Source organism: Rousettus aegyptiacus, unplaced genomic scaffold (assembly GCF_014176215.1).
Source record: "Rousettus aegyptiacus isolate mRouAeg1 unplaced genomic scaffold, mRouAeg1.p scaffold_m13_p_3, whole genome shotgun sequence".
Lineage (NCBI taxonomy): Eukaryota > Metazoa > Chordata > Mammalia > Chiroptera > Pteropodidae > Rousettus > Rousettus aegyptiacus.
Genome location: NW_023416306.1, coordinates 53,438,509 through 53,464,611, shown reverse-complemented (window position 1 = coordinate 53,464,611; position 26,103 = coordinate 53,438,509). Strand labels below are relative to the sequence as shown.

General features: G+C 31.6%; 1 protein-coding gene across 39 annotated transcripts in view; it reads left to right on the top strand.

Moving 5' to 3' along the window:
- PTPRD (protein tyrosine phosphatase receptor type D) overlaps nt 1–26,103 on the top strand; it is a 1,934,582-nt gene that overhangs the window by 333,325 nt on the left and 1,575,154 nt on the right. Inside the window, exon 1 of one of the 39 annotated variants that reach the window (XM_036238640.1) lies at nt 17,543–17,561. The exons of the other annotated variants lie outside the window; for them this stretch is intronic. The gene's annotated coding sequence lies outside the window, so the exon portion shown is untranslated. Of the gene's footprint in view, nt 1–17,542; nt 17,562–26,103 lie in introns of those variants that run through there. 39 annotated transcript variants of the gene reach the window in all.

Here is a 26,103-nt window from a genome sequence, read left to right as displayed (position 1 = left end):
ACAAAAATATTAGTTGCTTAAATACTGTTTAACTAAAACACTTTATTATGAATGATATGAAAAGTAAACATTCCAGTAAATAAGAAACAGCTTTTCTATCAAAATAGATTACAGAAGAAACGTACATCAAATAAGGAATGGCCTTCACATTCCTTATCTTCAAACATTTTTACTCATAATTCATTTAAAAAGTCGGAAATCATTTTGTTCTTTTTTTAATTAATTTTTAATGGTGACAATTGATTAATGAAATCCAATAAGTTTCAGTTGAATTAACCCAAGAACGAAAAGGACAAACAAACAGAGACTCCTGGAGATGGACAATAAACTAGTGGTTACCAGAGGGTGAGAGGGAGGGGAAAGGAGGGGGTAGATGAGGTAAAGGTGATCAAATATGTGGTGACAGAAAAAAATCTAACTGTGGGAGGTGAACACAAAATGTATGTGTATATACATTGCTTTTAGTTTATATCCCACATATAAGTAATATCATGTGTTTTCAACTCTTTCGGTCGGGCTTATTCCACTTAGCATGATTATCTCGAGGTCCATCCATGTTGTTACAAATGGTGGTATTTCATCTCTTCTTGTGGCTGAGCAATATTCCATTGCATTTATGTACCACAGCTTCTTTAGCCAATCATCTATCGTAGGACACTTTGGTTGCTTCCATGTCCGGGCCACCATGAATAATTCTGCTATGAACATCAGTGTGCAAATATCTTTTTGGATATATGTTTTCAAATCTTTGGGGTAAATAGCCAGTAGAGGGATTGCTGGATCATATGGTAGATCAATTCTTAGTTTTCTGAGGAACCTCCATACTGTTTTCTATAGTGGCTATTTGCAGTCCCACCAGCAGTAAATGAGAGTTCTTTTTTCTCTGCATACTCTCCAATATTTGTTAGTACTTGTCCTAATGATGACAGCTATTCTAACAGCTGTGAGATCATATCTCGTTGTGGTTTTTATTTGTAGTTTCCTAATAGCTAATGATGTTGAGCATCTTTTCATTAGTTGTCCATTTGTATGTTTTCTTGAGAGAAGTGTCTTCAGGTCCTCTGCCCATTTTTTGGTTGGATTGTTTGTTCTTTGTTGTTATTGATTTGTATGAGTTCTTTGTATATTTTGGATAATAGGACCTTATCAGAGGCATTGCTTGCAAATATGTTTTCTTATTTGGATGGATCTTTCTTTACCTTGTTGATAGTTTCTTTTGCTGTGGAGAAGCATTTTATTTTGATATAGTCCCATTCATTTATTTTAACATTTACTCCCCTTGGCTTTGAGGTCAAATTCATAAAATCTTTAAGTCCAAGGTCCATGAGTTTAGCTCTTATGTTTTCTTTTATGCACTTTTTTGTTTCAGGTCTTATGCTCAGGTCTTTATTCTATATTGAGTTAATTTTAATGTGTGGTGATAAAAAATAGTCTAGTTTCATTCTTTTGCAAGTGGCTTTCCAGTTTTTTCTGCACCATTTATTGAAGAGCCTTTCTTTTCTCCACTGTATGTTTTTGGCTTTTTTGTTGAAATTATTTGTCCATATAAATATGGGTTTACTTCTGGACTCTTGATTCTGTTGTACTGGTCTGTGTGTCTGTTTTTCTACCAATACTATTCCGTTTTGATTATTGTGACTTTGTAGTATATAATTTGAAGTCGGGCAATGTGATGCCTCCACCCTTGTTCTTTTTTTTCAGAATGGCTTTTGTGATTTTTTATACTTCCATACATATCTGATGATTTTTTGTTATATTTCTTTAAAAAATACCGACGGCATTTGATGGGGATTGCATTACATCTGTACAATGCTTTAGGTAATATGATCATTTTAACTATGGCAATTCTTCTAACCCAAGAACATGGAATATCTTTCCATTTCTTTGTATCTTTAAATTCTTTTAATAGCTTCGTATAGTTTTCATTATATTAAAATAAATCTTTTTGTTCTGTATGATATCTTTTCATAATTATGGGAATTATGTATGATGCTTTATAAATAATCTAAAGGTTTTTCTATAAATCTAGTATGTTGAGTTTATGCTGTTTAGTTTTTCATTCATTTCAATGATATTTTTGCTTCTCTGAGTTCCTGGTGGACCTGGAATGTAGGAATAGGTGTAATCCATAATTACCCCAAACCTTCTCATTTTAGTGCATATTTATAGCACACAGTTCCATCAAACCTTATAAAAATAAAAGTGCTTCTAAAAGACCTGAATTTAATATTGTAAAATTAATTATTGCCAATATAGCATACAATGAAGTTGTAATGAGTTTGTAGAGTCTAGATAAGGTATCTAACTGGAGCAGGAGAAGGAATTCAAAATGTGAAAAATCCAAATATTAATTAGTTCATAAATCTCTAGATTTGAGTTTAAATCAAATTGTCCTACTTATAATAAAGACGTTTATGCTAAACAGTGTATTAAAAAAAAAAAGAAATTTGTGTATGACTGTGCCTATACTCCTTCTAAAATGAAAACCTAATTTGACTTTAGTGAACATTTAGAAAGTAATCTATGTTGAACATTTTTGTATATTCATCTCCCCTTTGAAAGTATTTTTATATACATTTTTGTCCTTTTTTCCACTTTTTAGAAATCTTAAAAGAAAAATTTTGGGGGGTATTTATTAGAAGACTTTTTTTTTTTAATTGTGGTTTTAGAGAATAGATTGAGTTGTGTTTCAAATCCCAGGGTAATAAAAGTGTCACAATTCTTATAATTAGTATTGAGTCTCATTTTAAATGCTGAGGTTTATAAACAGTGCAAATCTCATATGATCTAGAAGAGTGATATAGTTGAGAAAATGGAAGGATGAACCTCTAGGGTATTAAAATTAGATCTTCAAGCCTTATAATTTTCTCCCATGGGACAATCTTATATTAACATAGTAAACTGTTACCAATGGCCGCCTTACTACCAATAAAGGATATATTTTGTGTGATGGAGAGGCACCTGGCTACCAGGAAGTCATTGGAGTATTCTTGGCCTTCTGAGTTCTAGAAGTCAACCAAATATACTTGATTGATTAAATGGATTTTTATTCACATGTTCAATTATTCCAGAAACATTAATTCAGTGCTTACCCAGTGGTAAGCACTGGGTAAGCACCTTTATGCTAAAATTAAGGACTCAGACTGATAAACACTGTTCCTCCTCTCAAGATACTTAGAATCTGATGAAGGCTATATATAAGAAAGAAATTATGCAACATTAAGTGTTTTCTTCTAAGGCACTGTGAGATCACTGTGAAGGAGAAATTCAGTTTTGAGAGCAGGTAGAGTGGTAAAAGCCAGGAAACAGGAAAATAGGATGGTGTTTGTAAAGTTTTCTGGAGTTTATAACTCTTAAAAGCTAGTAACTTACTGGTAACATAGAAAGCTACTAATAACTCAAGGAAGACTTCTGTGATATTATTAATCCTATTTGCCATTATGATCTTTATAATAATGTATATTTAAATCTTTTTCTGTGATGATCCAATGAACTGTAAAATAAAGTATGTTACTCCTATGTAGATTCCTAAGTAGCAATACCTACTTAGTTCATAGGACATACCTCTGTCCAGATATATTGATATATGCTCTTCACACATTCAAATCAATATTTTTAAAAAACAAAATAGAGAATTCTGGTTTTGTTCACCACTTTGCCATTCCTATGTTGCTCATAATTACTAAAAACAAAAGGGTCAAACCAAGGAAGTGAAATGTAATTGGCGAAAAAGTCAATTTGGCAAAAATTGTCCTCTAAACAATGCAGTAAGAACATTATACTGTGACTAGTTAGAGATTTACAATAACTTATTCTTTTTATATATGAAAAAAAATCAAGAATTAATATTTTTTAAAAAAACAAAGTTTTTAAAAGAATTCATCTGATTAATAAGAAATTTAGAACGAATTTAGGGAAAACTTTACACTTTATGTAGGCCTTCTCTCCCAACTATTAATTCTGAAGGAATTAACTCTAGATAAATAGGACTGTCATTCCTCCTAGAATTTAAATTATATTTCTTTGCTGGCACAATAATCAGAATGGGGTAAACCCAGTTAATGTCAGTGATTTCAGTATCAATACAAATTACTTCCCAAATCATATGCTGGGAAAATAATTTTCAGACAGACTCATGTCTAATATAAGAGCAAGCATGGAGAAATATTTTCATACAAGAACTCATAATGCTAATGTTTAGAAAACATGTTCAAAATTAGGGATAGATCATTTGAGGTAACTGTCTTTAACTCACCTTCGCTATGACTTTTTACACAATATTTAGACTTTCATATATGAGAGTATTCACTTGAACAGCGAAGATCAAGTTTTCCTTACATCTCAGTTCATTTTTTTCACTTGAGAGATAAATGAAGATGCCTATTGGACCACACCCCTTTTTAATATATTATTATTTGGAAACATCTTTGATTAAGTAGTTCTGTTTCTGATACAGATTTTAATTTGGGTTTTAATTTTTCATGCAATCTTTTATTCAGCACAAAGTTAGTGGGAAAATAAAATGCAGCAATGATTTCTTTTTTTGTTTGTTTTACTTTTAATGTTGTCTGTATATAATTAATATGTCAAATGCAGTATTTTTACTATATTGTTTAGCGTTGAGATTTGTCTGTTAACAAATTGTATTTTATTTTACTTTATTGTAGTATCCTTATTGTTTTCATAAGGAGTATGTGATTATATAAATGATTCAAACAACACAGAAAAGGACAGGAAAAATGTTACACATTTCCAAGAATCCCTATCCATAAAGAACAAATGCATTTGCACTGTGATCAACATTCTGTAAATGTATAGATTGATTAAACTCTCTAATTATTTTGTGAATGGATTCAAACTAAATTCTCAGTTGTGCTTCTAGTGATTCACTTTAATCCAAAGTTGTATACTCCAGATCTCTAAAAGTAATTGACCCTACTTATGAAAAAAACCTTAGAATATGGCATTTATTTTGAATAGCAATGATCACATTCACTGCCTAATTAAAAAAAAAAAAAAAGGACTTGAAATTTAAAAGTGAAAAATTAAAATACTCCTTTGAGACACAAACTACATATTAAAATCTTTATTATACAACCAAAATTAAAAAATAAATAAATGACAATAACCAAACTTTATTTCAAACATCTTGAGTAGTGAAGATTAAGAGAAGAGTAGATAAAGGTAAAACAGGGAGGTTCAGAGAAGACATAGATTACTGCTTGGGTTGTTTGCTTGTTCGTGGTTTTTTTTTTTTTTTTTTTTTTTTTTTTTTTTTTTTTTTTTCTTGTCTGCTTTACACATCTATTACATTACTAAATTTTTTTTAAAAATTGCTTTTATAAGTGTCTTTTAGGTATGAAGAATGCCCATAACTATACAAAGGCTACTTTCAAAAGTACCAATTTTCTGTTTTCCTTTTTGTCTAATGAAATAAAACTATTTCTAGCCACAATAGAAGCTCCTTAGTAACTGTAACACCTCAGTCACTAAATTTATGTTCTAGTAATAAAAAATTAAAAATAACCAAGCCAAAAATAAAAAAAAAAAAAAAACACGGGATTGGTACATCTTGACCTGGTTATGTAATAAACCTTAAAAACATAAACATCCATGGAAAGAGTTGGTTTTTCAAACCACTCGAATTTTCTTCCTAACTGGAGACCTACATTGTCTAACTCCCACTGTCCTGCACACATAATATATCACAATTATATATATCCAAGGTTTGATTTCTTACATGATTACTACTATTAAGATTTGATTTAGGATATTTTGTTCAATGAAGTTGCCATTTTCTCATTGGTCAGGGAGGCCATTAGTCTCTGTCAAGCACCAATTCAGGTGAATTGGTGATGACCTACTACTGTACTTTTTAAAGAAGTATTTTGATGCATTTTCACAGCTAAATGGAAAGAGTGCTATGATGAATTCACAGTCTTTGCGAGGCTGGAAAAAGGTTAGCGGAAATATATTTTGATCCTCTGTTTCAGGTCCTCAGCTTTGGGAGGCTCACACGACACTCTAAAATGTTTTAAAGTTTGAAGGATGAGGTAGTATTGAGTTTCTAATTTGTTTTCAGGTCTCAGAACCTAATGTGTGTGTGTGTGTGTGTGTGTGCGCGTGTGTGCGCGCGCGCGCGCACGCACTCGCATTTGAGGGTACCTGTACTCGTAATGTATATGTATATTTTGGCCTGGAGGAGAACAAAGAGTAAAATGCAATGCCAACACCATAAATCCATATAGCAAAGTATAACTTTAAATTCAACCAATTTAATTTTTTTCAAAGGCAAATACAATTTATATTAGCATTTGAGATAAAGCAAACTGGTGGGGAGCCAGTTTCAGTAATAAAACTCTTTCAATACCACTTGATAATAGAAATAATAGAAAATAGAAAGAATGAACAAGACCACCAGTAAACTAGAAAGAAGAAGGCTACATTATGTTGTAATAGTTATTTTACTAATTGTAAGATTACACTTGTGTGACCATTAACAATACAGAAGAAATAACCATGTTATGAATGTGTCCTTAATTTTCATGTTTTACCTATTGTGGAAAAAAATGGAAAGCTATTACTGGAGTGAACATCCCTGTGGAAGTCAAAAATTGAATGAATGAAAGATGGTCATCCCTCTAATGAACGTGGTGATTGGAGAATTTTATAATGAAATAGAAGAAAAGATAGAAATATTACATTTGCATGTCAAGTCATTGCTTTCCAGAATTTAGGAATTAATAAACCACAGTTGAAGTAAATTTATTCCTCATATTTTGACTCCATCAGAAAAATTCAAAGAAGCACTATGGTGTGCAGAAGTAAGTTGAGTATTTGAATAAATTTGTAACAGTTGTGGATTTAAAGGGGAAAAATTAACATATGCCTTTATGTTAGTAGCCTCTTAATATTGACCCAAACAAAACACAGTGAATATGTTAAATAATAGCTTATACTAATATATACACAATAAACAGTAGAGTTCAAATAATTTACATATAAACAACAAAGGTTTATATTTATAGCATATGATTTAACCTTAATTGATCTTCGAATATGTTTTAATTTTAATTATACATAAAGACTGTATATGAGTTATATGTACAGCTCAAAGTAAAATAATAAAACCAACCTCCCTATATCTACGAGTCAGTCTAAGAAATAGAATATCAATATTTTTGAAGCTCTACGTGCCCTTCCTTCTATCCATAGCCCTCCACCGGGCTGCAACTGATACGAAGCAAGCACGGCACTTTCTTAGAACCCAACAGGTAAGGGTTCACCAAAAACTAAGTAGTCAAGATAAATAATATTTTAATGAAATATATTAAAATAATAAAAATTGGTGAAAACCACCCATGATGAAAAATATACCATATATCTAAATAGACAGTATCAGTAAAAAGAAAAATTGAAAAGGAAAAATTAGTAATAATGTGATCGTTTCTTAAAATCTTGTCCTGAAATTTTTATTAGTTATGCTTTAACTTTTCTTTAGAGAAGGTTTTTCAGTTTCTGTACTATTGACATTTGGGTTGGAAAATTCTTTGTAGTGGGGGCTGTCCTGTGTCTTGTAGGATGTTTAGCCGCATCCTTGACCTCTATCTTGTTTTAAAATATATAAATAAGAGCAAACTATATGTATTTTTCTTCAATTTTCTTTTTTACTTTAAACGACACTCTTTAAATTCATATACGTTGATAGTATTACACATTTGATATGTACTAAACATATGCCTACATTAAATTAGACATTCTAATATTAACAGACAATTGGATGGTTTCCATTATTTGCTACAAACAAGGCTACTTTGAACATTCTTAAATGTTTCTTAATGCACATATCTAAACTCGCTATAGAGTTTATACCTAGGTGTATAATTCCTGGTAATGGTATGTGTCCATGTTGTAAATAGCTAGATAACATCGTTATATTCCAAAGTTAGTTCAGTTTTTATTCTCAGTGCACTATCTGAGTCATTTATTATTCTGTATTCTTGACTTAATGTTGTCAGACTTTGCAAACTTATGCCAGTCTGATTGATTTTAAAATGTATCTCATTGGATTAAATGCATATTCCCATCATGTCTAATAGAGTTGAATAACTTTTCCTCTTTTAGTATCTATCCCTGTTTCTTTTCCCATGAATGTCTAATGTGCTGAACTTATACATTAGTTTGTCATTTAATTATTTCATCATTACTATTTTTAGGGGTGGCACTTTTTTTCGAATCTACTTTTTCTATATTTATAGTCTCTTGTTCCTTTTTCATGTCTTCAGCTTCAATAGTTTTAATTCTGTAGTTTTATTTATTTTTTCCCAGCTCTCACTTGCATTGCTTTATTTTCTTATCTGTTTTGTGATTTTTGATGATGATAATAACTATCTTAGAGTTATTATGAGGATTAAATCAGAAAATATAGGCATGGATAATGATGATATGATTACAGATGCTCAGTTAATGTCATTTACTTCTCTTTCCATTAAACTGCCTTAGTACTACCTCTAAAACATAGGACTTCTATTATGAATAGTATACTTAATATTATAAGACAGATTTAATATGTCTATATTACACATATTTCTAGAAATCTCATTTTTCAGTGTTTTATAGGATATATTCTCTGTTTTAATGAATACAAGTTATATTTTATTTACTTATATGGTTTTTACAAATGTATGTTTAAAGTTTCTGAATATAAGTTAAGGTTCATAAATGGGAATGGTCTAGAACTTTTTATTTATGATTCATATACTGTCTCCATCTATACCTTTTGCTACAGATCTACACTGAAATTTTGAGATACAAAGGTTGTTATGAATGGAGACAAGAAAACATTTGGAGAGGCGTAGTATACGCTTTAAGACCAGACTGTAGAATCAGCTTCTACCCACATCATGCAATGTAAAATTTCAATGCCTGTCCAAAATATGCCATCCAACACTGGCCATTTTCCTAGAATACTCAGAAGCTTAAACTGCTAAAGCAATTCCTGGAGATAAACAACTAGGTGAGAGTCTTTTTAGAGGGAAGCATCTGATTAGGGCCCTTTCATGTACAATGTAGGAATATCCACACTTGTCTCAGCAGTGTTGAATGTATTTGCTATATGTTGGCAAAGAAACTAATAAGGAAAGTAATAATGAGGAAAATCTTGATACAGAAATGTTGCATTCTAGCAGCTTCATTCGATTTATGTTTCTTCCTAAAACCAACTTTGTTGTAGCAGGACTGAAGGATTTTATTAAGGCAGGCCTTGTGTTAGGTGATTGATGTGTTAATACAAAGTCACACCTGGAGCCAATTTCCCTAAATAAAAGCAAATTTTTTAGTAAGAGTTACAAGTAAATGAAGAAGGTAGCAGGATGTCATTGACTTCAGTAAATGAGACTTTTCAGAGTGTTCTAGCTCAATTTAGCAATATAATTTACACATTTAAATAGAAAAGTTATATAGGTTAAAATAGAAATCAAAACAAAGTTCACTAATAAAATTTCTTCAAATTAAAACTATAAGGATACACTTGTAAAAAATACTCCTTTTGCACATATGCAAGTCTTATTGATGAATTTGATGAAGGTGTGTTTTTATAGCTGGTAGTGGATAATTGTGGGGTTGGTGTAGGTAAATAGGGAGCCACACAGACAGTATGCTGCAAATATAAACACTAAGACAGGGAATGAAGATGTGCTATGAAACCATACAATCTCAATAAGTATTCTAAACATGATAAAAATAAAATGGACAATTTAAGGAATCCTTAAGTATATGGAATGAGATGTTATGCAATGTCATCAAAGTTCTATTTTTATTTTGGTAGCAACAAAGTATTTAGATATGTGTTGTGCTCCAGGACTTATTATTTCAAAGAAAAACTTTCTTGGGCAAGTGCTAAAGTCTAAAATGTGGATAAAATAAACATATGTTATTCTCAAGTAAAATGAAAAAAAAAAAGATCAGCAGTAAGCAAATTTGTTAGAGAGATGCAAACTACTTTAGCAAATAAATTTAATGCATCAGCTTTTTCCAGTTTTCATTGTCACTGTTCTCTTCTTTATCTTAGATGCATTAAATGTAGAGATAATGAAAAATTGTATCTTGCTCTCTTAACAATCTTTTTAGCAGGTAGCTTTCCTCAGACACATGACCCAAAATTCCCTGGTCTTGATTGAGCCACCCTTTAAGACTTAAAGGGTTTTCTATATCCCCACTGCATACTGGGAGGAGAACATGGAAGCACAGAGACGTCTTAAAATTAGTGTCACTGAAGGGACACACCTCACTTGCATGTCAAAGGTCACTTTCTCTCTGAAACCTTCCCAAATTCTCATGGGCCACAATAATTCCTGTGCTCTCAGCGCTTTCAGAGTAGTTTGTTCATAACTCTATTTTGTCCTGTTGTTTTGACTCCTTTACTTTTTCTGTCCTCATCTTAACATCTCTAGTTTCAACTCATATCCAAACAATTTTAATCAATTTTCTCAAAAACAAATACATAAACTTTCAATTTATTTTTATATTTGATTTGGGTCAATTAGATATGTGTATGTTGTCTATATAAAATCTCATCTAACCATCAGAAACTTAAAGATAGTTTTTTTTTATTATTATATACATTTTAACCAAGAGGAAATAAAATTCAGAAATTATAAGTATTACTAAATTTTTATACATAGTGGAGAATAAATTTGAAATAAGTAGACACCAAACTCTCTTTTATCACAAAATAATTGACTGAAGTCTAAAGAAATTGTTGAATATTGTCTAAAACATCATGTCTGACTCTGTATGATTAGGTCAGTATAAAAAAATCTCTAATTCCAACCACTTCTCACAGAGCTGCCTTAACCTATTAGGAAAGAAACTGCCAATATCAGCAAAGATATTTTGAGTCTCTCATCACTGATGCTGTTGTTAATTTGGCAGAAAGATGTACACACATAGCTTTGCCCATGAAAGGTACATTTGAAATTCTTTTAAAGGTTGCCTTTAAACACTGTGATGGGAAAGAGTGGCTCTTTTAAAAAAAAAAAAAAATCATACTCAGTCTCTGGGGATTTGCAGTCCCAGAAGCTAATTTGGGATGTCTTGGTTGTTTCAGTGATATTTTTAAAGTCTATTTTCAAGAGACAAATTTAGTTTTATGTATTTTTTAAAGTACATAGAAACCTAAATGCTATTTTTTAATACCAGAACATATTGTTGAGAAGCTTTTGGATTTAGAAGTACTTTGATAGTGCCATCTAGTGAATGCAATACAGAAATCCAAGTGAAGAGAAATATATTTTGTTTAAAAAAATGTACAGTGACATTTTTCATGATATTATTTACCAATTTACTTCTCTATAGTGCTAAAGATGTATCGTCACCTGAAAAACTCATGTAGCTTTAATGTGTCTTTCTTTATTATGCATTTAATAGATTTTTAAAAGCCAAATGACAATATAAAGGGTAACTATTATAAAGCAATGGTTGAGCTTACACATTGTACAGAATTTTAGTAATAACTTCATTGCATTCCTGGGAGAGCTGTTTGAGATAAATAGCCCTGTCATACACATCTGCTGGCATTCCTTAATATTCTCAGACATGCAATCACTCAAGCCATGTGTTAAAGGAAGAGTAGGTTACAAAAGGAGGGTCGTTGATACTGTGGGCGGAGCCTTATAGGACTCAAGCAACTTCAGCTCTGGATCACTGTCTGCTTCTTGACAAGAATGAGATTGTAAAATGCTTTGAAAAGAGGTTATCAGTGGTGACCTGGATGATAGGGAAAGGACTACAGTACATATCCAATGAATGGGTAAGGGATTGCAAATACTTATTTTTTCATGCAATAATGAGTACTATTATCTCAAATTATTGTTTTTGATTAAAGGTTTGAAATGCTTTAACTAAAGGAAGTTAGCATGATAATGAGCAATAAAAGTCTCCTGGTGGAATCAAGGACTCCCTATGAAAAATTAATAGCACAGTCAGTTTAAATTAAAATTTTAATGTCATCTTCATACTGACTAGATCATACAGAATACACATTCTACTTTTGTTGGTCTAACAGCCTTTTTCGTCATTATTCACCTCTCATAGAAGACCTTTGGCAATAAATTTATGTTCATTTACTACCAACTGCTAAATTGAAATACCCTGATGTCAATTTCCATGTGTTCCATTATTTCATAGCTTTCTTTCCCCAGCCAACTGTTGCTTTTGCCTACACAAACAAGTTGCACTTACATTAATCAATGAAAGCTACTTGATCAATGGCTTATGGCCATATTAAGTGAGTGTCAGTTCTGTCAAAATCTCAGAAGTTATCACTGGGAGAATAGTACCAAGTACAAATTAAATACTGGCTGCTAGGTAGAAGAGGAAAGGTCATTCCACTGGTTATTGCCCTTTAAATCATTTTTAGCCTGACTTAGCAGCATCTATTCCTTAAATTACATTTGAAGGTGTAATAATAATACATGCCAAAGGTGGCTTGTTGCATCTTTAACATGTTGGTCTGCATTATCTCTATTGGCAGAGAGGGAGCAGGAGTTCTGATGGAGCTTTTTTTTCCCCAGCGTATTTATTGAGTGACATTTGCCTGTAATGCCTCATTGCTTCATCCAGAATCCTTTGCTCAAAAACTGTAGGTCTCAGGTCAGCGCTACCTGACCAGCTGCATATTTTGAATTTAGGAAGTCATCTTTGAAAGAGGAGTTTAGTCTAAATCATGCATGAAATTTTTCATTATTATAGATTTGTCCTCAGATGCATTTGCCCTTGAAGATATAGTATTTATCTTTGTTTTGGAACTTTAGGTTTTTGCCTTTGAAGCACTCTTCAGGCACTTAATCAAAGACAGTTATTTCTGTTACTATGAACTTACACAGACAGCATTATAATAAAAATAAAAGAAATAAAGAAATTACTCACCCCAAGGCATCAACTGTTTCCATTTTTCATTTTCACTGTTCTCCCTTTTTCCTTAGCTATATTAAATATAGAGATAATTATATTCATATAGTAATTACAAGATTGTATTCTGTCTTTCAAATAAATTACATCATTAAATTTCCCCATGTGTGCCCTGCTTGTTATTATCTTTTTTTTTTCTGGATATATAGGTCAGTTTTATGGAATAATCTAATTGTTAAGCATTAGCTCTGAACTTGTAAATCTGGAAAAATGTATCACAACACCAGTTCAACCACTCACCTCAGGGAGAGTTAGTAGTTTAAATATGTGTGTGTGTGTGTGTGTGTGTGTGCGCGTGTGTGTGTATGTGTGTATGCGTGTGTGTGTGTAACTATAGAATACCTGTCAAGATTGAGAGTCTCTAAATATCACCTTAACATTACCTGAGTAGCTCCATTGATGCCTCATAGATAATAGAAATGGATGAAAAATGTGCAGGAAGCCCCCCTCTTTGGCATTTCCCCCTATTCTTCAAAAACTGAAAGGTATTGATATTATCTTCTAACTGGTTGATATAATGTTTACAAGATGCTACCTTACTTATTAATTTATGAATAATTGTCTCCTTATATTCTGGATACATACTAAGATGCCTGAACCATCTTTTCATATCATCTCTCCATCTCTTTTCACTTTTATCTTAGCTCTCCAACATTTTTTTTCTCTTTTCTATATGTCTTTGTGAAGCAACCCATACAGATAATGATTCACTAATGCTCATTACTCTCTTAAATGACAATTAATAAATTCTCAATCATGTAAGTTGTAAAGGGTATGCCATAGTTCTCACAATTATATTTTAATGTCTGTCATAAAAATTATCTTAATTAGTAATTCTCTTAAAATTTATTTAAATTTTTAGAAAACATTCTTAGTTTTATTATAATTTTTGCATAGATAATTTTTCACTTTTTATAAATATTTCTTTTAGTACAAATTTACTGGACAGAATTTGAAAGTTAGGTTGATTTTCTTTTTTTATGTTTCAGATTTTTATCTAACTGGTTTATGAAGGGACCAGAAAGATGATACAGCTGGTTTAAAGACCATTAAAGAACAGGTGTTTATATGTCTTATAGGGAAAGGTTTCTAAAATATACTAGAATAAGAAGTAAGATTCCTAGGTTAGATGCAAAACTGGTTTATGGACCACAGGGTAAAATCATTAAGCATAGAGTTTATTGTTTCTCCAGGCCAAAAATTTGTAGCTCTATGGGACAATATTCATTGACTACTATTGGGTAGGACTTTTAGTTTGCTATTAGTTTTCTAAAAGTTAACCTTTACCCTCACAGAGTTGTAAATATCCTAATCAATAGTAAATAGCACCATCAAGTCAAGGTGCACACCCCTGAAGAGTCAGACAACTTCAGAGATCCAGCTAAATCTCTCCTAGCATTATAGTCAAAAGACTGATGGTAATTCCTTTGCACCATTTCTGAATCTGGGACTTTATTTCTAACACCAAGGAAAATAACCTTAGGAATTTCCATGTAGTAGTTTTGTTCTTTTTTTTTTTTTCCTTTTTTTTTCTGACAATATAAAAATGATTCTAATTAAGGCATTGTTTCAGTTACAGTTAACATTCAATATTTTATATTAGTTTCAGGTGTACAGCATAATGGTTAGATATTTATGTGATTCATGATCTGAGACCTCCCAGTTAGTCTAGTTTCCACCTGCAACAGTATATGGTTATTACGACATTATTGACTATATTCCCTATGCTGTACTTCACATCTCTGTGATTCTTTTGTAACTACCAATTTGTTCTTCCTAATTCCTTCACCTTTTTCACCCAGCCCCCCAGCCCCTCCCATCTGGCAACCATCAGTCTGTTCATTATATCCATGAGTCTGTTTCTATTTTGTTTGTTCATTTATTTTTTTCTTCAGCTTCCACATATAAGTGAGGACATATGGTATTTGTCTTTCTCTGACTTATTTCACTTAGCATAATACCCTCTAGGTCCGTCTGTGATAAGATTTCATTTTTTATGCCAGAATAATATTCTATGGTGTGTGTGTGTGCGTGTGTGTGTGTGTATTATATATGCCATATCTTCTTTATCCAGTTGTCTATTGATGGGCATTTAGGTTGCTTTCATATCTTAGCTGTTGTAAATAGTGCTGCAGTGAATGTAGGGATGCATATACCTTTTTGAATTAGTGTCTTGGATTTCTTTGGATAAATGCCCAGAAGTGGAATTGCTTAAATATAAGGCCCCAAACCATAAAACTCCTATAAGAAAACATAGGCAGTAAACTCTCTGCATTGTTCTTTATAATATTATTTCTGATATGTCTCCTCAAGAAAGGGAAACAAAAGAAAAAGTAAATGGGACTGCATCAAATTAAAATGGATTTGAACAGAAAAGGAAACTATCCATAAAACAAAAGACAACCTACTGAATGGGAGAAACTATTCACCAATGATATATCTGATAAGGGGATATTATCTTAAATTTATAAAGAACACATATAAATCAACACCATAAAAACAAATAATCCAATTAAAAAATGGGCAGAGGAACTGAATAAATATTTCTCTAAAGAGTACATTCAAATGGCTAATATGAAAAGATGCTCAATGTCACTAATCATCAGAGAAATGAAAATTAAAACCACAATATCACATGCACACACCTGTCAGAATGGCTATCATCAATAAATTAAAAAAATAAAATCAAAAGTGTTGGAGAAGATGTGGAGAAAGGGAAATCCTCAAGCATTGTTTGTGGCATTGTTAATTGTTACAGCCACTATGGAAAATAATTTGGAGTGTCCTAAAAAAATTAAAAATAGAACTACCTTATGGCCCAGCAATTCTACTTCAGGATATTTATCCAAAAGGTAGAATGATTCTTGATACTGATTGTTACCTTGCTTTCCAGGGAAATTGTACTTATTTGCCCTACACAAAACAAAAGTGCCAGGTTTCAGTCAACATTTCTGATCTTTAGTAATCTCTAATTTGGAAAGAATAAACGTGTAGATCACATTTTTATTTGAATTTTATCATCAATGTGGAAAATAATTAATTCCTAATTGCATTTCTGCATTTTTTCTTATTGTTCATTCTTTGAAGAACATTTATGTTTTATTATTTTTTTAAATAAGTAACATAAAGAAAATAAATAAAATAAATGAAAGATGTGATGTCAAAGGCACTGCTTACTACTTTAAAATCACATCTAAATAAAATCACATAGTACAAAAAATAAGGTCAATATAGAAGTAATAAGAACTTAAAAGAAATAACTGTGCAACTAAGGATCAACTGTCAATCAATGTTATTGAATCTAGTTTTATGTGAGAATGTATCAGCACAAGGGGGAAAAAATGAATTGATTAAACTACCCTAATGCCCCATTATCAAATTGCCTAAATGAGGAAATTAGATTGCCACTAATCTGAGCAGAAATGAAAATTGAGAATGGAAGGGATTGGTCATTTTAGTGTCTCATAAGAAGCTTTTCAAGTTTTATTTTTCATTTTCTAAAATGTAGTATTATATAGATTGGGTATAAATGGCTGATTAGTGGATCTGCATTTTCATAGGTTTCTTTGTCTAGATCTTTTACTTTTTTTCTGAATACTTGCTATTAATATGGACTTTTTGTAGAAGTAGAGTCCATACTTAAAGCAGTGCTATCTATCTTCTTGGCATATTATTTGCAACAGAACTTCATAAATAATATTTCAGTCATACAGTTTCCAGTGAAAGAAAAATATGAATTAGAGAATCCATAAAACTTTAAAACATGAAAGTCAGATTATTCCTTAGTAAAGCAGGTGAAACGAAATAGTGTTCAAAGTTTGGAAAACCAAAATCTTTGCTCTTCATATTTTGTTTTGACACCTTTTCTAGTGCACAAGGTGTCTGTTGCATAATAAATAAATGGTTTCATAGGATAAAAACTGTCTATATCCTTCACAGCTGGTGCAATGCGCCATGGTGCCTTGTAATTTGCCCACACTTAATTAATAAGCATCTGTTTCCTTTTTATATTTACTCAAGATAGTGACTTAATTTTGCATTCTTGATTTTCTACTTCTTTCTTGTAATAAAGGGACATTTTCCCTCTTCTATTCTTTCTCAAACAGCTTATACTGACAAAAATTCAGGACATGTTTATTAAACCAATATGAGGAAATGGACAATGCCAAAAAGATTTGTAGTTCTAGAAATTAAAAGAAGAAATCACTTGTGGATATAACATTGAATTGAGTTGTATTTTAGCTGTTCACAATTTCTGTTTCTGTTTGTTTTTTAGTTTTTTATTATACTACCAGATGCAGTATATCAAAAAATAGAGTTTGTGATAAATTACAAGATAACACAGTTGTTTCCCTGAGAAGATTTTAGCAGCAAAAGCCCCTATTTAAATAGGTTTTGTGGTTGTTACTCCTGGGAACCAGGGACTTGACAGCCTGGAGCTATATTTAAGCTAATGATTGACAACTTCTGATTCTCTATTTATGTTTCCTATGTGCAAGTCCAAGGGGGAAAATGTTAATAATGCAAAGCTTCTTCAAGGAAACAATTCCAAATGTATGGAGATTGATTTATTGTTGGCTGTAGCCACATAGGTAATTTTCTTTAAACTGTATATTTTATGCATGCCTCCATACAAAAAGTTAGAAGCCTTTTTATGTTGTTTCTTAATTTTTAAGCTATTTTAAAATTTGTACCCCCTCTCCTATAGTGAAGAAAGTGTCAGTCATTAACAATGATTGCTATTATAGAGCAAAAGAAAACAAGATGTAAATGACAAATTGGTTGCTCTTTAACAAAAAACTAAATTTGTAAAATGGTATTTTAAAACTACTACAAATATACATTCTATGCCAAGTAGTATTTTAATTGAGCTAATATTTTTTAGAATACCATTACTATTTAATTAAAAATTGATATTGTATGATTATTTATAACTGAAATATATGGAAGTCTGATAAAATTTTGCATTCTTAAAATATAATGGAATGCCGCAGTTCGTTCTTGTGCATGTTTCCTGAGTTTCTAAACTCTGTTATTCTCAGTCTCACTTATTTTTTTCTATCTCTATTACCTTGTTCAAAATCTACTGATCAACAAATGACTTCTAAGTGTGTGTATTTAACTAATACTCTTTTTTTGATCAGGACCTAAATACACCAAACTACCCAGTAGGAAATATACTCTATAGATATTATAATATATTTTAACCTAAAACTCAGAACATTATATTTTGCCTTACAAAATTTAGTTCTTGTCTCTGTCTTAGTTAATTGATTTATAAGTTTTCATGGTCCAAACAAGATTTAGAGCTGTTCCTGTAGCTTCACTTCCTTACCTGATACATCCAAAAGTTTGCTAAGTTCTATTAATTTTTAGTTCAATGATTTATCTTTTTCATTCTTTTATTCCCATTCCATTCATTTTCACAAGGACTATTTTCAATAGCCTCAAACCTAGATCTTTCCTACTTCCCTCTAATCTCCGATATATATTTCTAATAGTGTGACTTTCTAAAAGATGAGTCTACTGTGAGATGGTTTTGCTTGAAAATTCCAGGTGATTACCCAGTGCCTTCAAAAAAAAAAAAAAAATTACACAAATGCCTTAGCATGGGTCATGAGACCCTTTATAGTCTGGCATTTACTAACAACTCCTGTGTCATTTTTCAACTACTTGGATTCCATGAGACTCACACCTTAGAAAAACCAAACCCCTTCCTGTTTTCCAAACATGCTGTAATATGTATTCCTCTTTGACTTCACATAAGCTGTCTTTCCTCTCAAGTGTGCTATCTGTTCTTGTATGCTTGCAAACTCCAATTTAAGACACAATTAAAACTTTACGTACTCTGTGATGCCCTCCCTGGTATCTCTGAATCACTAATGCCTGTTCTTAACATAAAGCTATCAATGTAAATATTGATTTTTATAGATTATATTATTATATAACTAATTATATATATTTTATGCATATAATATATATACATATATGTGTGTGTGTATGTGTGTGTGTGTGTGTGTATATATCTGTGTGTGTGTGTGTGTGTGTGTATACCCTTCTACTAGATTAGAAGCTCCCTGCAAACAGACCAGTAATTCATTCATCTTTGTTTTCCCACTATTTAGGATAGGAAAGTCACAGGTGATTCAATTTGTTGAGTAAATGAAGAATAGAGCAAAACAAGAATAATGCAATTAACTCCATTTTATAAATTATGTAATTACATTTCACTTGAGGTTGTAAAATACTTTATTTAAAAATTCTAAATATGTACTGTCTCAAACTGAATACCAGTGACTAGATAATTATTACATGAATTTTGTTTTAGTTATATTAAAAAAAAAAAACAGAAATATCACCACAAAAGTAAGATTTTACAAATATGTTATTTTACCATATCTAACCTTTGTAAATTTTCAATTTTTATTTATACTATATTTAAACTTAAAGTTCTTATTTTGTATTTTTTAGTTTTAGGGGAAAATTGTATTTTGGAAAAAAAACTTTAATTTTCAGGCCATAGATGAACAAAATTTAAAACTTAAAATCCTAAATGACAAAATTTATAGTTATTGGTACAGAGCATATATAAATACATACATACATATATACATGACTATAGCATACAGGTAATGGACTCTGTAAAACAACTACAAATCTTGAAAATAATGTAGAGCTTTGCAGAGATTGTTAGAAGAAAACTACAATTGTGACATTCAAAGTAATAACAGGTACCTAGTTGTTTATTATTAAAAAAAAATTCTTTCAGTGAAGGAACTATATCAGAAGTGGTGCTTCACAGTTTTTAGCTTTAGTAGCAAATAATTTTAGAGCCACATCCTGGACTTGTTGAGAAACCATGCATTCACTGCTCTGGGGAGAGAAAACTATTTATTTGGCATCTATAGACTTGCTTATAATTTGACAATCGATTTTCTGATCAAATTAAGTGTATTAAATGTTAATTTTTGCTGAAATTAACACTTCTTTCTTCTTAGGTTGCAGAAATTTTTGCAACTAGATCTTCTTCTAGTAAAATAGTCTTGAACAGTCATCTTTTGTAGGTTATCATTAATCTTGCCTTTGTCATAGTCATCCACAAAGTTACTTGGCTGGAAAAAAAAATGAATCTAAACTTATAAATCAGAATAAATGATTTGTTCCCTGTATTTATTGTACCAAAACTATCATCTCTATCTGTTTATTCAACAAATATTTTATGATAGCCAACTAGATGGCCATCTCTAATTGAGGCACTAGAAAAACAGCAGAGAATGAGATCCTGTCTCAGATGGGAATGATAAAAATTAGTTTGCAGGTGTCTGGCATTTTCTCTAGTATTTTAAAGGGTCATAGTGGGATACTCAGGGTTATACTCTGAGACTGAACGGTCCGAGACTGAGTTGATTCAGTAGAACATATTCAATGTGACAAACAATAAATTCAAACAGATGTTCATGTAGAGGAAAAAATATTTATGTAGCTGCTGTACATACTGGAATAGAAAGGGGCATTCAGATAAGCAGCCAGGAGCATTCAAAGCTCATGGAGGCCAAGTCCTTCAAAACTAGGCATGAGGAAGTCCAAGAGAAGACCTAGAAAGCCAGAGATTTAGCAGCAATGGTGCAAGCTGACAAATTGTAAATATACTTTCCCTGATATAGAAACTGTTTTTCTTTCTTCACTATTTAATTTGGGGTTGTCTGTGCATTTGGATCCACGGATTTTGCCATCAAATTCTACACATAGTGGAGGCAGACATAGAAATGATAGGATTGCCTTCAACTTAGCCTCCGTAAATTTTTCTCTTCTCTTTGTAGTTTATGCATTAGCAAAATAGCAGTGCAATCTAATAACTTAAGGTGAACTCATCTATTTTAATTATATGTTATTACCAGACTAGACTGAGACATTTGTAATATGGAATGGTTCTGTACTGTCATAGATGTATTCAAAAGCAATTTTTATTTTCATTTTAGGTATTTGTATGCACAAAAGATAATTGTTCACAGTAAAAGGCAAATCTGCCTCGAATTAGGAATATACATTTCTTAACTTGGTGGAATAAGTGATAAAATCCTGTATTCACAAAGCATGTCTAGCCCCTTGTCTGTGAACAACTGGCTATCAATAAAAGTGGTTTTCAAAATGCAAGATAATAAGAATCACTGATAAAGCATTTTAAAAGCATTTTCCTTAACCTTTACATTGGAGCTTTTGTTTTAGAATGTAGATTTGGCTTTTTCTCCACCGATACTTTACCAAACCCCACACCAAGTGTCCTGGTGTGTAGCCAGAGTTTACAAATCCGGTATAAAATACTGGTAAAGCTGGCATTAGCTGATGTTAGGTTTATTTTCTTGTGAACTCCAGGAAAGCTAGTTAATTTTAAAGCAGCTTTTAATTTATTCATCAATGATTTATTGAGTGCTTCCTATGTGTTGGCACCAAGCTGTCAGGCAAAAACTAACAACACAAAAACTCTTCCTTCTAGAAACTTACAATCTACATGTGGAAAATTGAAGATATTAAATAGGAACTAGATTTCTCAAGAACTCACTTGGATTTAAATCAACTGTATCCCTCCACTCTTGAATTTTAAGCAAATTAAAAGTCATCATCTAAAATATCATAAAATAGATAAGGAGAAGGAGATATATGGATACATTTTTATTTAATAGAGATTGGAAACTATTTCTCTCTTTTAGATTTTAGGTTAGATTGCCTATAGAAGATTACAATGTGTCATGTATTAACATATAATTAAAACATTAATTTCACTGGTGTATACATACACCCACATGACTTCTTGAAAATTGGCAGCCAGGAGCTATAGGGTTTGAAGCATCCCTCAACGCAGCCCCTATGACTCCCCAAATGACAATTTGAATTATGCAGTCAAAGGATAATTCGAAGGGTATGTGTTGTAAAAAGAAATATGTGATCCTGAAAACTAAAAAAATTCTATGTTGTCACTTCATTTTATTTAGCATTATTTCTAAAGGTAGCCATATACTTTAGCATCTGGAGGTAGAAAGGGGATTTTAGAGATTACCTAGATTCAACTCCTACCAAAAGCTGGAATCTGTTTAATAATGTGACTGGCATATGGTCAGCAGCCTCTCTTTGAAACTTCTAGTGGTAGATGGGGCTCCTAATTTCTAAGAAAATTGAGGATGCCATGGCTAGATTATAAGAATATTCTGTTTACAATGAGCCAAAACTCTTTTTGTAAACTCCACCTGTGGAGGCTGCGATGTATAGGAGAAGCAAATATTTTACTGCATTTCTTTGCATATAAAAACACTGAAGAAATTTGAGGACAGCTATCATTTTCTTCATGCATCTTCTCTTTTCCAGTCTAAAGTTCTTCCTTTAATTGAAAACATATCTACTTTCTGCACTGTCTAGGTTTCTTTCATCTGGGTACCTATCATTTAATCAAAATCTGTCAGAAAACATGCTGCCCAGAAATTGAATTTCAGTGTTGCGCCTTACTTGTTTCAAGACTAGAGAGCTATTTACTCTCCGTGCTTAAGTTTTAAATATTGTATTATCCACATCTGAAAGATGATGAAAATAGCATGTATAACTTCTGAGGTGGTTGTGAGAATCAAATGAGATAACCTGTGAAGAGCCCCTACCTGTTTCCTGGCCCTTAGTGGGCTCTCACTACTGATCCCTATGTTCTACCCTTGGTTTAAAGATAGAATACTAGTGGCTGAAGCCTAAAACTTTCCTGATAGAATAGAGAACAGAAGTGGACAGAATCACATGAGTAATGTTAAACCTTCCATAAATATTCATCTGTCAATATTGATTGTTTATAAGCCTCTGCTATCATTATGTATAATTTGATTATGAGGTATAGGGATAGTAAGAAATTTACAGATAATCAGTATCTTACGTTAGAAACAACTAATCACACAGTAAATTATGGTAAGAAATAGAGTGCCTGAGACATATATTGGTTTTAACAAATATATAAGGATGTATGTAATATAAAACAAGACAAATAAGAACCAGTCAAATAAAGCTTTTAGTGAACACTGCATCTGCTCTTATAAAGCTTCAGAACCTGACCTCTGCTAAAAAAATAAAAGAGGATTTGAAAGGCTGAAGAAAAAATATTATAAAGAATGGGGTAAAGGAAAAGTCTGTGTAGATAGCTTATTTTAAAATAATGGATTGTCTTCACTTAACTCTGAATTTTATTTAGCTAAAACCGAACCAATCAAATTTCAAAGGGACAACTGAAAATAGTGACCTTTAAGCTTCTTTAACATTCATCTTTTTATTGCCAATTTACGTACAATGATCAACTGAAAGTAAATCTCACATTGCACAATACATTTACAATTATAACATCCAAATCAATTTGGGAAAGAAACATATGGTCATAGGATACAAAAAAAAAATGGTTATTGGACATAATGCATTCATATAATTTACTTTTGCTATTTCAAATCCATTTTTTCTATCTCTGAGAACTAAAGAGGCATATTAATCTGCTGAAGAATAGATGTATTGTTAAGTAAACCTCTCCACTTGTTTATCTGCTTCAAAGTTTTGATTAAGCATCATCAGTGAAAATGAAATTTCATTTCATCCTTTCAGTGTTTCCTTTGTCCTTGCCTCTAACAGCCCCGTAATGGATCCTGCCTCTCATTTTTTCCAATTATGCCCATAATGCTAATGTCTTTAGGCATCAAATGTCCTGTGAATCTTTTCTGACCCACCTCTTCAGGCAATCATTACAACCTTTCAGCTTCTATTATCGTGCCCCATTTGTTAGAGCTGATCAAGCTTGGCCATTGGTTGTAAGGCACTGCTTACCTCTGTCTGCCTTTCAGGTGCTGTCATTTATGACTGACCACTTATTCCTTTTTGTTCACAACATATAATCTGATTAATCAGCATTACTATGTTTTATATTATCATACCATACCTATTCTTTTTCTCAACTATATGGTAGTACATATTTGGAAAATGCCTTCCTGCTATTATTAGTTTTTTCATTTGTTTTATTTGCAGGAAGTTAATTCTCCCAAATATTTTTATTTTTAAGAAAAGCAATATATATCAATAGAATATGCATGGATAAAAGTCATTTCATATTTCATAGAAATCTTAAGTCATTTTTTTTTTTGACATTCTGAGAAGTCTTAAAGCTTCTCTGTATGTTATTTTTTGGTCTTCGCTTATCTATGTTTTTCTCACCAGTTATCACTTCCCTGTCTACTTTTTCCTCTGTGCCTTCTTGAGAGACTCATTCCTACCATGGTCCACTGGGCCTTTTATGGATTAATTTATCTGGTATATTTTTAAATGATAGACATAAAACTAGGAAAAGTTTTATACTAGTCCATAATGAAGAGAATAAATTGAAAGCACTGGGAAGAAGCAACAATGACAATAAAAGTACAGAGACATTATATTGATACTGCTTTTATCCTTCCAAATGTATATTTTGGCTAAACTGTTGCTTTAAATATTGATTGTTGTTGTCATTTTCTTTTAGAGGTATTCTATAGAAAGAAGCGACTATATATGTGAATATGAGAATTTTCAATTTCTTTACCTTTGTTTTACATTTAAGAACAACAACGATTGATCACTCTAACAATTATAATGGTCAGAATTCTGGAGTATCTGATTAAGCTTGTGATTCTATGATTTTTCAAAAGTAAAAAAAAAAAATAGCTATGATCTTCAGTGCATATAATAGTGCCAAACTATTGATTATTTTTTTAATTTTGGTATTTTTATTTTTTCAAATATAGTTGACATACAATATTATATTAGTTTCAGACATATAACACAGTGATTTTACATTTATATAACTTATGAAGTGATCACCTCAATAAATCTAGTAACCATCTGACACCATACATAGTTATTACAGTACGATTGACTATATATATACCCCATGCTAGACTTTATTTTCCCATTATTATTTTTAAATTACTGTTTGTACTTCCTAATGCCCTCCCCGCTTCACACATCCTCTCACTCCTCAATCTGACAACCACCAAAATGCTCTCTGTATCTATGAGCTTATTTCTGTTGTTTGTTTATCCTGTTCACTAGATTCCACATATGACATTTGTCTTTCTCTGTCTGACTTACTCCACTAATCACTATGCCTTCTAGGTCCATCCATGTTGTTGCAGATGAGAAGATTTCAATCTTTATTTGTGGTGGGGTAATATTCCATTATACATATTCATAGATATAGATACAGATATAGATATAGATATATAGATATATAGATATAGATATCCATTGGCTACTGTAAATAATGCTACAATGACCATATAGGTTCACATGTCCCTTCAGACTAATATTTTGTGTTTCTTCAGTTAAATACCCAAAAGTAAAATAGCTGGGTCCTTCTTCTTCTCTTGTTATAGTCTTTGTTTAAGAGTCTATTTTATCCTGTTTAAGTATTGCTATCCTAGACTTTTTGTTTATTTTCATTTTTATGAAACATTATTATTTTTTATTCTTTACTTTCACTCTGTGTGTCTTTTAATTTGAAGTGAGTCTCCTGTAGACACTATATGTAAGGGTCTTGTTTCTTATTCATTCAGCCACCCTATCTTTTCATTGGAACATTTAATTATGTTTAAAATAATTGTTGCTAAATATGCAGTTATTGGTATTTTATTATTTATATTTTCAATCTTTTTTTCTTTTTTCTTCTTGCTAAAGAAGTCCCTCTAACATTTCCTGTAATACTGGCTTGGAGATGATGAGCCCTTATAGCTTTTTCTTGTCTGGGAAGCTCTTTATCTGTCCTTTGATTCTAAATGAACATTTTGCTGGGTAGAGTAATCTTGGTTATAGGCCCTTACTTTTTATCACTTTGAATATTTCTTACCAATCTCTTCTGGCCTGCAAAGTTTCTATTGAGAAATTGGCTAACAATCTTCTGGGAGCTCTCTTGTAAGTAAATAATTGCTTTTCTCTTGCTGTTTTTAGATTCTCTCTTTGTCTTTAACCTTTGGCATTTTAATTATGATATGTCTTGGTGTGGCACTCTTTGAGTTCATCTTGTTTGGAACTCTCTGCACTTCCCGGGCTTGTATGTTTATTTCCTCAGCAGATTAGGGAAATTTTCAGTCATTATTT